A 15,926-nucleotide genomic window follows, 5' to 3' on the forward strand; every position below is an offset into this window, starting at 1 on the left:
TTCTGTATGCTCTTGCATTAACAAAACAAAACGAAACCGAAATGTATTAACACCTTTTTTTGGGAGAGAAGGACAAAGTATTACAAAAACGGTTTTACACGTTTTCGGGATTGAATGAGTTAATGTGAGTAAGAGGAGTTAATGTGTAATGATAATCCTAATCCATGTCAGCCATCACACATTTGAAAGGACCATACTTTTATTGTAAACCAGCATTTGAACAAATATACTGTGTCTGCATGGTGCCCGGTGAATACTGTTTGAATAAGTTAAGGGAATGTCAGGATCGGTGAGCTTTCCTTGTTCCCATGATATTATTTACATGTAGATCAGCTTCCAATTCCTAAGATATAATACAAATGACTCACAAAAAAATAGGAATATTGGTCTTATAGGTGAAATTTCAGGATGAACCTTTACAGGCGGGTTCAGTTGACCTCTAAAATTTTGAATGCTCTTGAATGTCCAACTGTTCAATGTTTCGGTACTTCAAGTAGCTGACCAGCAAAGTAGTGCATTTTAGGTTGATCCTAAAATTTGACCCAGAAAACTCTTTGTGAGTAGCATTAATAATAATAAACACTGCAAAATCGCAACCGAATCCAGAATTCATTTCCAGGTAAAGGACCAACTATCCAATAACAAAAAGGCCCACTAGCGCCTACTCTCCACTTGTCTTGAGTTGCTGATCCTTGTTGTCCAGTTTGTGCACGACCCGAAAGGCCTCCAGGAACTCTGTGAAGTCTATACTGCCGTCCTTGTTGAAGTCGATGCTTCGAGCCAGGTCATCAATGGCTCCGTTGGTGATGTCCACCCCCAGGTGAGCGCTGAAGAGACGCCACGTTTGACGGAACTCTTCGATGGAAATAAGACCTGAATATAACAACGCCAATCTTCATCAATTTGAAGGGAGAAAAAAGTTATTACAAAAAGTGCAGAGCTTCTTTTACCTGAATGATCTTTGTCTATAATGTTGAATATGATCTCAATATCTGTCCTGTATTGAAACAGAGTTTCTGCTAGGTTTGGTGTTACCTAAAAGGGGGGAAAACAGGAACAATTTTGATGGATATTTTTATTTTTTTTAAATGGATAGTTTGTAATGGTGTAGAATAACCGATCTTTTGCTATACAAATGTGATTAGATTGTCCATGTCTGCTATATTTTGAGGCTAGTAGACCGTATATGACCTCTGACCTGAGGCAGCTGTATCCCTGGTCCCATATCCTCAAAGCAGGACTGATAGACCACACTGCCGTCTAGTGCCAGGTGTGCTAAATGGGGACAAAGAGTCCTCCACGGCAGGTCCAGCCTCAGAACAGAACCAAACACCTGAGCCCATTCACTGACCGTCACACAACCTAAAGATTATTGGTGAGCTTTTAAAAAAAAATAAAAGAATTTAGGCACAGGAGACAAGAGCGCTTCATGCTTACCGGTATTATTCTGGTCGTACTTCTGGAAGCCTGCAATGAGGTCAGAGCGATGGGCAAACACTTTTTCTTTGAGAGCCCTGAGAGCTGAACCCTCAGCTGCTCGCACTCTGTGAACACAAGTCAAAAATCTTGATCAGAACGAGTAAGATTTTCCATAATTGGTAACTTCAAAATGTTATATTGTGTGGTTATAGAATAATCTTTATTATTATTATTATTATTATTACATATATTATTATTATTATTATTATTATTATTTATTTATCTCCGTATGTATTTATTTAATTTGATCAATTTTCAAATTGACCTTTGAGTCAATGTGAGTTTCCGTGTTGAGCGGCTGACTTGGTACTGGTAGAAGCGTGGAACCAGATCTCGGCCCAGTTTGATGTAAGCCCCTCGGTTGCTTCCCTCCTCATAATAATTGGAAGCAGAAAAGATGGTGATCACCTGTAGCGCAACAAACATCCTGATGTTGAATATTGTAATGGAGAAGTTAATAAGCGTAGTTGAGGTGCTTTACCTGGCCACTGTGACATAGCTCATAACCTTCCTGTTTGCACTCGTGAGATCTGATGATGAGCTGCAGGCCGTGTTGGAGCAGCAGTCGCCGCGTGACGTCAGGCCCGAAGTAACAGCCGCCACCTCTGAAGGTGTTTGGGCTGCAGCCTTCTTGGGTTTTGGGGTCACTCCACAGTATATCCACAATCTGCACCAAAGACAAGCTGAGCTGCAATGTTGAGTGTTCTTCCAAGACTAGAGAATTATTAAAAAGAAATAAACAAAGTTTATAATTGCCTATTGATGGCACAAGATTCTGGCAAAGTAATGCTTTTGTCTAAATTAAGTTCCTCAGCTCACTTGAATAAAATTCCTTGGAGCCAAGTTGCCACAAGATGCTGACAAAGCACTACTTTTGTCTAAATGAAGCACCTCAAGTCACTTTAATAAAGTTCTTTAGAAACAAGATGCCACAAGATCGTGGCAAAGCACTACTTTTGTATGTATATGTATATATATATATATATATATATATATATATATATATATATACATATATATATATATATATATATATATATATATATATATATATATATATATATATATGGGCGGCACGGTAGTCGAGTGGTTAGCACGTCCGCTTTCCGGCTCGGACCTTCCTGGGTGGAGTTTGCATGTTCTCCCCGTGCCCGCATGGGTCTACTCCGGTCTCCGCCCACACTCCAAAGACATGCATGGCAGGTTAATTGGGCGCTCCGAATTGTCCCTAGGTGTGCTTGTGAGTGTGGATGGTTGTTCGTCTCTGTGTGCCCTGCGATTGGTTGGCAACCAGTCCAGGGTGTCCCCTGCCTACTGCACAGAGCCAGCTGAGATAGGCGCCAGCAACCCCCGCGACCCTTGTGAGGAATAAGCGGTCAAGAAAATGGATGGATGGATATATATATATATATATATATATATATATATATATATATATATATATATATATATATATATATATATATATATATATATAACACATAAACAAATAACAAAGAAAGTTAAAGAAAGTAAAATAAAAGAAACATCCAATAAATGTCAATTTATATGTTCAAGGGAGTAGGAAGAAGTTGAAAACTTATCCAGTAGCACTACTTTTGTCTAAATGAAGCTCCTCAAGTGACATTAGTATAGATCTCCTTTGAAACGAGATGTCACAAGATGGTGACAAAGCGCTACGTTTGTCCAAATGAAGGTCCTCAATTCAATCTGATATAGTTCTTTGGGACAAAGGTGCTGCAAGATTGTGACAAAGCACTACTTTTGTCTAAATGTAGATCCTCAACTCACTTTAATATAGTTCCATAGAAACAAGATGCCACAAGATGGAAGCAAAGGACTACTTTTGTCTAAATGAAGGTCCTCAAATCTAATACAGTTCCTTGGGCTGAACGTGCCACAAGATGTGACAAAGCACTACTTTTGTCCAAATAAAGATCCTCAAGTCACTTTAATATAGCTCCTTAGAAACAAGATGTCATAAGATGGTGACGAAACACTACTTTTGTCTAAATCAGGGGTGGCAAACTGCAGTCCTCAAGGGCCGGAGTCCTGCAGGTTTTATAGATTCCCTACTCGAAGTGCAGCTGATTCCAATTAACAGGCTCGTTACCAGGCTTCTGCAGAGCTTGCTGATGAGCTGATCATGAATCAGCTGTGTTGAAGAAGTGAAATAACCAAAACCTGAAGGACTGCGGCCCTCGAGGACCGGATCTCGCCACCCCTGGTCTAAATGAAGCTCCTAAAGTCACTTTAATAGAGTTCCTCAGAAACAAGACTTCAGAAGATGGTAGCAAAGCACTACTTTTGTCCAAATGAAGCCCTCAATGCACTTTAATATAGCTCCTTAGAAATAAGATGTCACAAGATGGTGACAAAGCACTATTGTCCAAATGAAGGTCCTGAAGTCAATCTGATATAGTTCCTTGGGCCAAAGGTGCCGCAGGATGGTGACGAAGCACTACTTTTGTCTAAATGAAGCTCCTAACATCACTTTAATGTAATTCCTTAGAAACAAGATGTCACAAGATGGCAAAGTACACATTTTGCCCAAAGCTCCTTATCTCAGTTCAATATAGTTCCTTGACACCAAGCTGCCACAAGAGGGCAATAAAAACTACTTATGACGTCTAAATGAAGCTCCTCAACACACGTGACGAGGATTCCTCTGCACCAAGACACCATAAGATACTTGCCTATTGATGCCACAAGATGGTGGCAAAAAAGTACTTTTCTATTGCCCAGGAATCACTTCAACATTATTCCTTGGCATCAAGACCCAACAGGGTGGCGCGAACACTGTACTCTCACCTGTTTCCATTCCTGCTCATTTTGTGGAGGCAAGGGAGGCGGAATTGAGGTTGCAGAATCCAGGAAAGGCACTTGGAGAATGTTTATATTATACGGCATATTGGGAGAGGACGGGCACGGATGAGGTGAGAAGCACGAGGGGGTGTGTGGAGAGCAGAGTGAAGAAGATGAAGATGAGGAAGAGGACGAGGAGGTGGAGGCAAAGCTGTCCTGCTGGCTCAGTCTGGAGCGCCTCCTTCTAAAGCAAAATACAAACAAGAAACTGCTTTTAAGACGAGAAGACATGTCTGATAGAACCCCAGTTCTGTTTGAGCTCTGACCTCAGGTTTGGGGTTCTTTGGTTTTTAGAATGACTGCGAGAAGTGTCGGTGCATCTCATTCTTTTCATCTGTTTGTTGGACTGACTGATGTCCAGCTGCTCCAATCTGCGTCTGGGAAGCCTCAGTGCAGATTTTACCTGGCAATTGTAATGTGGGGCGAAAATATCTAAGTCAGTCAATAGTGTCATACGTTTCAGAGAGGACTCACATGGTTATAGGATTGTCATACATGTATAAATTATGACTTTTTTTGTGCTGCATTTGGCTGAGAGGCATAGCACACTTTGGACTGTTTGCCAGTCATTCACAGGGTTAGTGTGATGCCCTCTTTATATATATATATATATATATATATATATATATATATATATATATATATATATATATATATATATATATATATATATATATATATATATATATATATATATATATATATATATATATATATATATATATATATATACAGTATAAAGGTTATGCCCAATATGGAGGACAATTTAAGAACCGGCATTAAAAAATAAATAAATAAGACCATTTGTTTTATAACTTTTTTTGTATTCAAGTAAAACACAAACTAGCAAATTTAATTAGTCAAGCTCAACCATCATCAAGACATTTTGAGAGCTAGCCGTGCTGTACTCAGGCACCTGAAAATCATTGCAGGCCATGACAACAAAATTTGAATAAATCCTTCACAATTAAATAAAGTTATGGTTTATTTAAATAATTATTTAAGTTTGGTATTAATGTTCTGTAATTACAATTATATTGTTGTAAATCAACACTTATGTTACAGGTCTTGCTAAAGCATACGTGCTAACTGTGTTAGCTGCGGTGCTAACTGGTCAAAAAATAAACTTGGCTATACCAAGAAATATTTTGATAGTATTTAGTAACAGAGTTGCATCGTTTGAATGGCACACTTCATCATGGCTGAAAACATTTACAAATAAATAAATTAATAAAATAAAAAAATAGAAGACCTGATTTCTAGCCTGGTCAGTGCAATTAGCTTGATGTAATGTGGTTTTAGTAACAGGTTGGGGCAAGTATCTTGACAAACAACATCAGCGCATAGTTACTATACTAACGTGTCAACAGTTCAGAAAATGTTACATCCTCTCTCAGGACAACTATAATGTACACAAGTGAATGTTTATGTATTCTTTGTATGGATTATTTGACTTTAAAATATCCTGCCATTGGGTATAAAGTATTTAATCATGAATATGTGAGTCATTAATAAAAGAAAAAAAAAAATCCCATAGTTTGAGCATGATAGATTCTGAGCTATACGCTACAACAGTTAAGGTAGCTTTTGTCTCCCTTCCTGACCTTGTGCCGGTCAATGACACTGAGGAAGTAGGTCAGTTTGGTCCGATATGCCCCCATGAACAATTAGGACTTTCCCGTCTATCACTGTGGCAACAGGCAGAAGACTGAAGACGTCCTGAAAAAGCTGCAGGATCTCACATCCATTAGTCTGTACACAGGAAACAAAAAACATGTTACATAAAGAAGTTTCGGCATTGAGGGATCATTACTTCACCATCAAACCTTGTACTTCTGCATGACCTCTTTTGTGAACCCATATCTGAAATAAAAACATAAAATATCTTAAGAATAGCTGAGTATGACTTTGGCCACAGACAAGCTGAAAGTGTTAAACTAAAAAACAAGGCCTGTGGGTTAAACATATTTGTTTTCTGTGTTTATATGCCACGTCCTGTTTACCTGAGGTTCATGATGTGGTCCTCGTGATTTCCTCGGTTAAGATGCATGTAGTCGGGGTAAAGTAGAAGGTAAGCAAACAGGAGGATGACCACCTCAATGGACTTTTTCCCCCGGTCCACAAAGTCTCCATTAAACACATATGGCGTCTCAGCAGAAGGAAGGCCGTTCTGATTGATATAAATTCAAATCAGCCACACGACTTGAGTGCAGTGGTTTTCAATTGGTGGGTTGCGGCCACGTTATCAAAATTTACAGGTCATCCTCGTTTTAGTTTTTGTAAATGTGACACGTAATTAGACTATATAACCAAAATCTGTTTGTCTTCATTTGTCAAAAGGCAAAAATAACAAAGCCAAGACATTCATTACCTTATAAAATATAAGAAGCAAGTCATCAAGTCGCCCATGAAGATCACCTACACATACAGTAATAGAACAAATTCATGGATATGACAGTTAAAGGGTGTGTACAAAGTTGAATGCCTCCAAAATCACACAATTTGGAAACAATCCGCTTTTTCAGATGCTTCCAACTGTCACAGAATTTCACAATCAGCAGGGACAGGTATGTTTGGAGGAGGACTCAAGTGCCTGAAAATATGCAAATCATGTCCTTCCTTGAAGGGCTGTGATGAAGACGGTGAGCTGTATTTAATATCCTTTAGTACCGTTTAACCAACAGGCTGGTTACTGTTTTGACTATGCAGAAAGCATCTGCCTACCACATATAGTGATCTCCTTTGTGTAGGATGTGGAAAGATGGATGATGTTGGGCATTTGTTTGAGGAGCTTCTTGGTTTCATACAGCAGTTGCAGCACGTATCTGGCATGGAGAGTCTGCACAGAGGAAGATAAGATTCGAGTACACAATGTTGTCCTAAAGTATATTTCTATCTGTTTCCGTTTTGCAGCAATTAGCATTAGAATATAGCTAAGTTTCATCATTATTCACAAATCTGTTGGGGAGCTTTTTGCAGCAAAGCCCTGGTTAATCTCTTATACTCTGGTGTCACCTGCTGACCGTTTTTTTTAATACATAGGCTGCATCAAAGGCTCTGTATGCTCTAGCATAAAAAACAAACAAACATAAAAAAAAAAAAAACGTATAATACGTATTTGGACGCATGGTAATATTTAAAATAGAACGTATTTTTACGTTTTTGGGGGCAAATGAGTTAAACATCTTTCCATATACAAGCCAAGCACTGAAAAGTGTCACAATGAACCTGCTGCTCTTTAAAGGCGCCGAGAAGAGCGTTCGTGTCGGACACGGAGAGGGGAAACGACAGTCGTGGCCCCACGTACGACTCCGGAACGTGGATGGCGTCGTAGCAGGCCTCTCGGTCTAACCAGGGGTCAATCACGGGCTCCAGGAGCTGGGAGATCAGATCTGTTAACCACAGTGAGGGAAGGCGTGGGAGCAAAAAGCAGAATCAGATGTACTGCAGGGTTACGATGATTACAACAGAAAAATCCTTCACATAATAATCCATTGTGTTGTTCACGCTTAAAAACATATAAACCTCGAACTGTGCTGTTAAAACTGGATTAAGAAGAGCTCTTTTAGAAATAGTAAGATTAAATCTGTAATACTATTGCATGTTTTCCGGTTTAGATTTTAATCTGTTTTGTTCCTAAAAATATATATTTAATATTGTATTTCACTGCAAGATTATGCACAGGTTGAACATCAATAGTAGGTCTAAACATAAAAAAAAAAAAAGTGCTTAAATAATGATGATTGAATTGGCTATGTTATTAGACCATACAATTATGACAACTTTTCAAGGCACCTTGTATATAAGAATTAGAAACATGATCTCTAAATAGACTTGATTTACCTTCCTTACTATTTTTATGTATTTGCCACCAAAGGTGACTAAACGTCCTCTATTATGCCACACACAGATGTGTCATAAATGGCAACATGGCCTTTTTCCATCACCTCATTGGACTGAAAAGAAGACCATCTAGATGATGAGCTTTACAAATGTGCATCAGGCTTTTTAGCTGAATGAGTGGGTCAGTGCACCCTTAAGCCACAGCTGTTTCAGTGCGACACACCGCGTTCACATTAGTTGCTAGGTAACGCAATGGGGCTTTCACATCCAAACAACAAAAGAGCATTGCTAATGAAAGTGGTGCTTAGTTTGATTGACTGAAGGCTACAAATGTGATTGAAAACATTTTAATTGTTCACTAGTTTATTACTTAGTTATGATACAGAATTGTGTCATCAAAAAAAAAAAAAAAAAGGACTACAGTGAACCCGTCAATCATGGAGCATACGGTCCCCACCCACAGGTGAAAATAAGAGATGTAACAAACCCTTTAATTTTAATTTTAACATTGAACATATTTATGGGAAAAGATGCCAAGTGCGCTTGCATCAAGTTGTTTAGTTGTCACTCCCAGCTGCAGTTTACTATAAAACTGTCACATACATCAGAATTAAACAATTCATAGTGGTGCCTTGAGATATGAGTTTAATTTGTTCCATGACCATTATCATGACTCAAATCATTTTCCCAGAAAACTCAACACATTTTGTAATGGTTTTTCCCAATAAGGAAACTATTAGCACTATAATATAATACTTCACATGGACTTAAAGTGTTTGTGCATCATGATTTAATGCTGCAATTCAATTCATTGTGCTGCTCCTTCTGGTGTTTCCACTGGGGGGCAGGAAATATATACTTGCAAATAGAATGGTGCAGTGATCTGTCAAAATGTGTTGGTCAACTGTGTACAAACATCCATTGCTTTAAGATGCCTTTCTAAATTTCTACTGATGCTATTCATTAGCCTCTGTATGGAGATTCCCATTATGTGTTAGCATTAAGCTAGCAGGGGTGTTTCTGCGGCAAAGTTCTTTAAATAGACATGTAATTCTGCTTTTTTTTTTTTTTTTTTAGATTATTAGATTATTTCTGAACTAGTGTTCATTATCTCCCAAACTGCCGCCTTCTTCAGTTGTCTGATTCAGACAGTTTATGCAGCACCTCTCGGTCTTACCTGGCCCGTTTCCATTCAGCTGGGTAAAGTTGTCAAGCATGAAGCTGAAGAAACCTGACAGCTGAAGAAAACACAATCAAACAAAAAGCTAGCAGTGATGTGAGGGCTACAATTTAGTTGCCATAAAGACGTCACGCAATGCTTCCTGTCCTGGAGACTCACCTGGAGCTGATCCTGTTCGCCGGCATATTCGATGGACTGGAAGATGTTCCATGTGTAGCGTCGCCTCATCTCCAGGCGGGCCATGTAACGGCGGTACCAGCGTTGGATCAGCACAGCTGCCTTCATAGCTACATGGGCGACACAAAAACTGCTTCATGCCTCACTAGCAAAAATGGAACTGTGATACTAGTATGCAGAAATGTCATACAGTAGTGGCAGACATGAATAGGAAAAAATCTTTATAGGTAAGAGCGTACTACTACATGAAACTTAAGAAATCATTTGCTCTTACTTAGTGCTGAACTTGGTGACTTTGCTTCATCTGTGTGACCAAAAAATAGAAGTCAGCATTAGAACGTGTTAATTGAATAAAATGACTTGCAAAGCAACGTAAATACACAGCACCAATGAGAGGGGGGAGCGTTAACAAGGCACCAGGGAGGACAGGAGCAACAGCGGGACTGGCAACGCTCCGCAAATTACACAGCTTTCAAGACACACAACAGAAGAACAGAGGACACTAGAGATCACAAGCATCTGTCAGAAATGTACTGTAGTAGTTTGTGTTGAGAAACGCCGCCATTTTGTATTCCCTAATAAGCAGAATGGTGAAATTCTCAACATCTGTTTGATCTATGAATGTACCAATATTTCCTGGTTCAGTTACAATGAGGATTTCAACAACATGTTTTGATATAATGAAGTTAAGATGACACCTAACATTTATCAAAAGCAACGTGAGTGTGATCAGCAGGTTACCACAGACTAGGAGTGTCACAGAAAGGCATTCAAGTTGATGTTTAACAGGTCACCGTTCATGTCTGAGCGACACCCTACCTGTCACCCTCATCACTTGCGTCTCTATGGCAACCGAGGCGCCGCATCCCATGATGAGCAGTGAGAAGGCTCACGAGTTGCATGAATGGAAAAAGGTGGTTCACATTTGGCAGGTGGCGTCTGGAATGGTGAGGCTGGAGTGCTTAGCACAGTCCTGGGACCAAAATGGGATATGAAATGAGTATAGGCCACTGAAACATTTTTTATTTTTTTATTTTTTTTAACAGTCAAAAGGTCAAATGTTGATTTTTAATTTTTTTTCCATTAAAAAAAAATAGTGTAATGAAAAAATAAAAAACTCAGGGTAAACAGATTTAATTTCAATTGATGTTTAAATTTCTAACCATCCAAAAATAATAAAAATCTATCAAGTTCAAGCTATATTAAAAATAAATAAATAAATAAATAAAAAAGTGTGAAAATAATCAATTTCAGGTGGCATACAATGTGGTAATTTTGTCTAATCTGAGTTTTAATTTCAATTAAAAAAAAAAAAAAAAAAGGCTGGCTAGGTGAAAAATTCTGTCATTAAATGTTTTTTGTTATAAAAATATAAATTTAAATTCAATCTCAGGCGGCTAAAAAATACAAGATCCAATTTAGAATTTGTTTCACTTTCCGAAAGTTTTTTTTTTTTTCTTAAATATGAATTTTAAGGCATTTAATTTCAGATAGGTAGAAAATGTTGAATTTTAATGATTTAAAAAAAATGGTGGAAATTCAAATAGAAATTAGTTGGCACAAAAATACCTTCAAGGCATCTATTCTACCAAAGATTCAATATGTATTGCTACTTCCATGTTTTGTTTTGTTTTTACATTTGAGTTTGAATGTGAAATTAACATTGAATTTTTATTTCCACAGGATATTTTAATAAAACATATCTTGTGCTATTTTAGTATAATTGAGTTTGATTTTTCCTGTACAGGATTAAAAAAAAAAAAAAAAAGAATTGTTTAACACTGACACATCCAAGGAACTGTTTGCAATTTAACACAACTATGTAATTTAATTTATTTTAATCAAAGACAAACACATTCAGGTAAATTAAAGCAGCCCACTGCGCTTAATCCTGCTTCCTTAACACCCGCAAATTAAGGCTCTCCGTCCTGAACAATAAGAGAGTGAATAAAAGTGATGCTCCTACCTGCGCAACGTTTACAAGCCAGGCACAAACCACAAGAGGAATCCATGTTTTTATCCGTTGCAAACTGTGCCATCTTTATTGCATGGCCATGTCTGAGATTGAGACTGTGCAACCCATAAAGGAGGAAAAGGAGGGGGTGAGGGTATCGAAGAGGCGGTGACATCATCAGGTGATCCCATAACATGGATCTAGTTGAGTGATTCCATAGCCACCCTGCCATGAGAGATGAGTTGTGCCACAGAAAATTATCCTAGATTCTCACTTGCACTTGCACTACACTAGCAAATAGTACGGCTTGCCGAAAACGTAATACTAGCTTCATGTAGGCTACATATTCCCATCTATATTACACTGCCCCCATGTGGTCAAGACACACAAACCAGAAAGAGCAGCACAATGTCCAGTAAAAAAAAAAAAAAAAAATCATATTGTGTTTGCCAATAATATGTTTTTAGTTAAATAGAAGTGTTTCCAGTTGAGCATGGTTGCGGAACCAATTAAAATGTTGCAAGGTACTACTGTGAAGAAAATTTGTTGAGGCCCTTTTACAAATCTGTACATCATCCAAACTGGAATGTGAAGTTTTTTTTTTTTTAAATGCATATTTTACAATATAAAATTAAAGGGCTACTTCACTTATTTTTAGCCCAGTATAGCAATAAAATGTTAATATTGTCTATAATTAAATTGATACTTTCATTATTTTTCACATACAAAACAATTTTGCTAATTGTCTAGAGAGAATGACATCATGTGCTGAGGTAACGACCAATCACAGCTCACCTGTTTTCTAGGTTTGGTCATGTGACATTCACAAGCTGAGCTGTGATTGGTTACCTGAGCACATTGTGACGTCTTTTTCTTTTTTTTAAAAGGTACCAATTGTACATGAAAAACAATGAACATATCACATTTATTGTAGACAAAATATAAACATTTTACTGCCAAAAACGGCGAAGTAAAGTATCCCTTTAAGTTTTATGGAAACTGTTGAAAAAGTACATGCCAAAAAGACCCCAAACAAGCTAATAAATCAGAACAAAGCCTAAAAATATTAGTCTTTAATAACAAATAATAAAAGCAACAATAAAAAAAGTGACTTTCCCATTCAACAAGTCATGCAGCAACTTTGGTACACATCTTGTGTCGCACGAATGTGACAGCAGCGTTGATCTCATGCAGCGTGATCACTTTGAGTCCCCTTTTTCTTGAGAGCCTGGAAGCCTCCGAGCTCACCAGTCCGAGAACGAGTGGTCTGGGCAAACTCTGACCACCCAACAGGAAGTCCAAAGCAACCGTTCCAGCTGGATTGACCTGCGCAAGAAGATGAAAAGGAAAACTACAACCGTGTATTGTTGCCACACCAGTTTAAAAAAACAAACAACATTCACACCATATTCTAACATGACACATCTGAATTCCAGTTCAGGGGATTTTGGTTCAAACATTAAACTTCTGACCTCTCGACGAACTCTGAAAGTGGAGCGAACACAACACCTCCTCCTCTTCTTCGACACTGTTTGGGTGGGAGCCTTCATTGCTGATGTCTCAAAGTAGTCAAAAGAGAAAGTTTCCAGAAGCTCACCAGGGATGAATTGAAAAGTAAGCACGAGCTTTGGATGAGACACACACAGACGGTGCAAAAGGGTGTTTTTAATTAGACCAAATTAAAAACAGCTTTTCCTAATGAGGCCTAATTACTTTCACACAGCCACCTTTGACGGCTTCGCTCTGAATGCAACTTTTTAACAATGCAGGATCCTCAATATGTTTGGAAGATGTACAGTATATATGTGCGACATTTTATACACCTTTTTTGGTTAAGAAAATAATCATCGATATAAATATCAGTGTTCTTGTGTTATGCCATCTGAGTTTGAGTTTGGATTTAAAATGTTTTTTTTTGTCTTTTACACAGAATATTGCTTTATACCAATTTTGTTTTAGCATCCCATTGCATTCAACATATTAAATTCAAACTCTGTTTTTTTTTTTATAAATATAAAAACATTCAGTTAAAAAAAAGTGGCACACGTATATCTTGTGCTTTTTGTGACAACTCACTTTAAATGGAGTTTTTTTTTATTTATTTTTTTTTTTAACTGAATAGTATTTGATAAAAAAAAATAAAAAAAAGTTGTTACAGAATTGATGGTATGGGGGTGGAATCAAACTCAACTTTAGATGGCACATATGCATGAAAATATATTTCGAAATCAATGCCTTGCATTCAAAGTCAGAAGGCAAGAACACACTGCATAGTAGATTTTGCGATGTTTTAGTGCAATCTGAGTTTAAATTTAATTTACTTTTTAAGGCTGATTTTTTTTTTTTTTAATTTGTTTAAAAAAAATAAATAAAAAAAACCTCTCTTCCAATTTAACCACCTAAATGCTTGATACATATGAACTAAGAATATCCAAATGGTTCGCTTTGACCTGTAACCATGAATAAATAAAAATAAATAAATAAATACATAAATAAATAAATAAATAAATAAATAAATAAATAAGCAAATAAATTTGACTCCAAACACATGAGAGAGTACCGATACCAGGTATTGGCAAAAAAAAAAAGAAATTTGACATCAAGCCCTCCTCAGCAATAGGTGGCACTATACTGCAGCAGCTTGACACATTGGCAGAATCATCATCTGCATCAGATACTAAGGTTTTTTGTTTTGTTTTTTGTCATTGTATTAACAGAAATGTTAAATATCCAAAATACAAGAGGAACTGTGTTGCTACTAGATATTGTTGAATACTCAGAGTGAATACTTATACCAGGAGAAAAGTGGTATCAAACATCCTTTGTAAAAATTGATGAGTATAGTATAGTATAGTATAGTATAGTATAGTATAGTATAGTATAGTATAGTATAGTATAGTACGGTCCATCTTTTTAGAATGAGGGGTTTGAGTTTGTTTGACTAGATTTCAGTCCATTAGCAAATCTCACTTACTCCCATCATAATAGTAAACATGTAATTGGTGTGGTCTCCCACTGCACACGCCAACTGTAGGGCAGTAGGAGGGGCTTTGTCAGATAAAGATGGCATTAGGTTGGTTGGGTCGTCCGTGTCCCGTGGATTATCGTAATCCCGATTTTATATGAGTGCTGGCTCGCTTGCTCCTTCCATGCTCAGTCGTGTCCTGTGTGGAGGCTGCTAGATGGCTCTCAACGTGCGTCCTTTCCTGCCCGCTCTGCTTTTGATGGCAGCTCACGGTAGGATTTGAGTTATTTCGCTCACTTGTGATGCCAGATCTGGTTGCTTATTGATGAATCATCAGTTTAAATTTATTGTAACAATATTTGTAATTCCTTATTTCAAATTCAAACTTCACATTTGCTTCTATATCTTAGCATTGCTGTACATATTCTGTTTGTTTGAATGAGCCCTAACATGCTTTGATTGTCATCTGTGGCTGCCTGGATCTTTGTTTTTTGTTTTTTTTATGTCCATCTGCTTCAACAGTCCTCCTCAGCAGCCATGCTCAAGAGGTATGAGGAAACTTTCACCAGCATTACAGCACTGCACGTAAAAATGCTTAATACATAAAGTTTGTAGGTCTACTTCAGACGGTAGAAATGACAAGTCAGTAGAAATACGTTTCTATTGAGGCAAATCTGCGCACTCGTTGACAACTGCATTACTAGCCACATTCTTACTATGACAGTTTTATAGTATGTTTAGATAAATGCTCCTCTAAAGTATACAAAGTAACACGGTGTGCCTCAGGGTTCCGTTTTAGGTCTATTGTTGTTCTCTTTATTTTTTCTCCCTGTTGGCAGTGTCATCAGGAGGAGACACAAAGTGAACTTCCACAGTTAAACTGAAAATACACAGCTGTAGATCTTGTGTCTCCAGATGACACAATCCAATGTATGCTCCTTTTATTTTAGTAGAACTGCTGTATCTTAGGGAAGCGTAGAGCTGCCAATGTGGAGTAAACATTTTTGGCTGGCGAGTATGTTCGAACATACTCGCAAATATGTTCGAACATACTTGTAAATATGTTCGCGCGTATTGAAATATGTTCGAACATACTCGCAAATATGTTCGAACATACATGTAGGCTACCTGCTACAAAGTTAGCATACCTTCCCATAATGCCATGGGGTATCATTTGCGCATGCGCGAGTGAAAACAAAACCCAATTTTTTAGGCATTTGGGCCACATTACCAATTCATGAGAAAATTAACTAGACAAAAAAAAACAGTGTTTATTCGTAACTTTTACAATTTATTATGTCTGCTGTGCATGATTGAGGTTTGTCATTTTTTTTCACTCGCGCATGCGCAAATAATACCCCGTAGCATTATGGGAAGGTATGCTAGCTTTGTAGCATGTAGCCTACAAGTACGTTTGAACATATATGCGAGTATGTTCGAACATATTTCAATACGTTCGAACA

At 37.6% G+C, this 15,926-nt stretch overlaps 1 protein-coding gene, 1 long non-coding RNA gene and 1 pseudogene across 11 annotated transcripts in view; 1 reads left to right on the forward strand and 2 right to left on the reverse strand.

Moving 5' to 3' along the window:
- Positions 1–596, forward strand: part of LOC144017277 (phosphorylase b kinase regulatory subunit alpha, liver isoform) — a 28,047-nt gene extending 27,451 nt beyond the window's left edge. For all 9 annotated transcript variants that reach the window (XM_077518661.1, XM_077518659.1, XM_077518662.1 and 6 more), the window contains one exon: positions 1–596. This exon is cut by the window's left edge and continues 1,097 nt beyond it. The gene's annotated coding sequence lies outside the window, so the exon portion shown is untranslated.
- On the reverse strand, positions 182–11,755 carry LOC144017278 (serine/threonine-protein phosphatase with EF-hands 1-like; annotated as a pseudogene). Its single transcript, XR_013283152.1, has 19 exons — positions 11,511–11,755; positions 10,364–10,517; positions 9,819–9,848; positions 9,527–9,654; positions 9,365–9,425; positions 7,573–7,736; positions 7,069–7,183; positions 6,716–6,762; positions 6,348–6,514; positions 6,171–6,207; positions 5,949–6,096; positions 4,611–4,747; positions 4,291–4,528; positions 1,961–2,146; positions 1,745–1,887; positions 1,438–1,544; positions 1,199–1,362; positions 951–1,035; positions 182–873 (listed from the first exon to the last, which is right to left on the reverse strand). The product of XR_013283152.1 is annotated as a serine/threonine-protein phosphatase with EF-hands 1-like (transcript).
- Positions 11,756–12,556: 801 nt separating this feature from the next.
- On the reverse strand, positions 12,557–13,219 carry LOC144017300 (uncharacterized). The gene is made up of 2 exons (XR_013283157.1): positions 12,971–13,219; positions 12,557–12,824 (listed from the first exon to the last, which is right to left on the reverse strand). It is a non-coding gene; the product is annotated as an uncharacterized LOC144017300 (long non-coding RNA).
- Between the last annotated feature and the right edge of the window lie 2,707 nt (positions 13,220–15,926).

The sequence above is a fragment of the Festucalex cinctus genome, chromosome 4 (genome assembly GCF_051991245.1).
Source record: "Festucalex cinctus isolate MCC-2025b chromosome 4, RoL_Fcin_1.0, whole genome shotgun sequence".
NCBI classification, from domain to species: domain Eukaryota; kingdom Metazoa; phylum Chordata; class Actinopteri; order Syngnathiformes; family Syngnathidae; genus Festucalex; species Festucalex cinctus.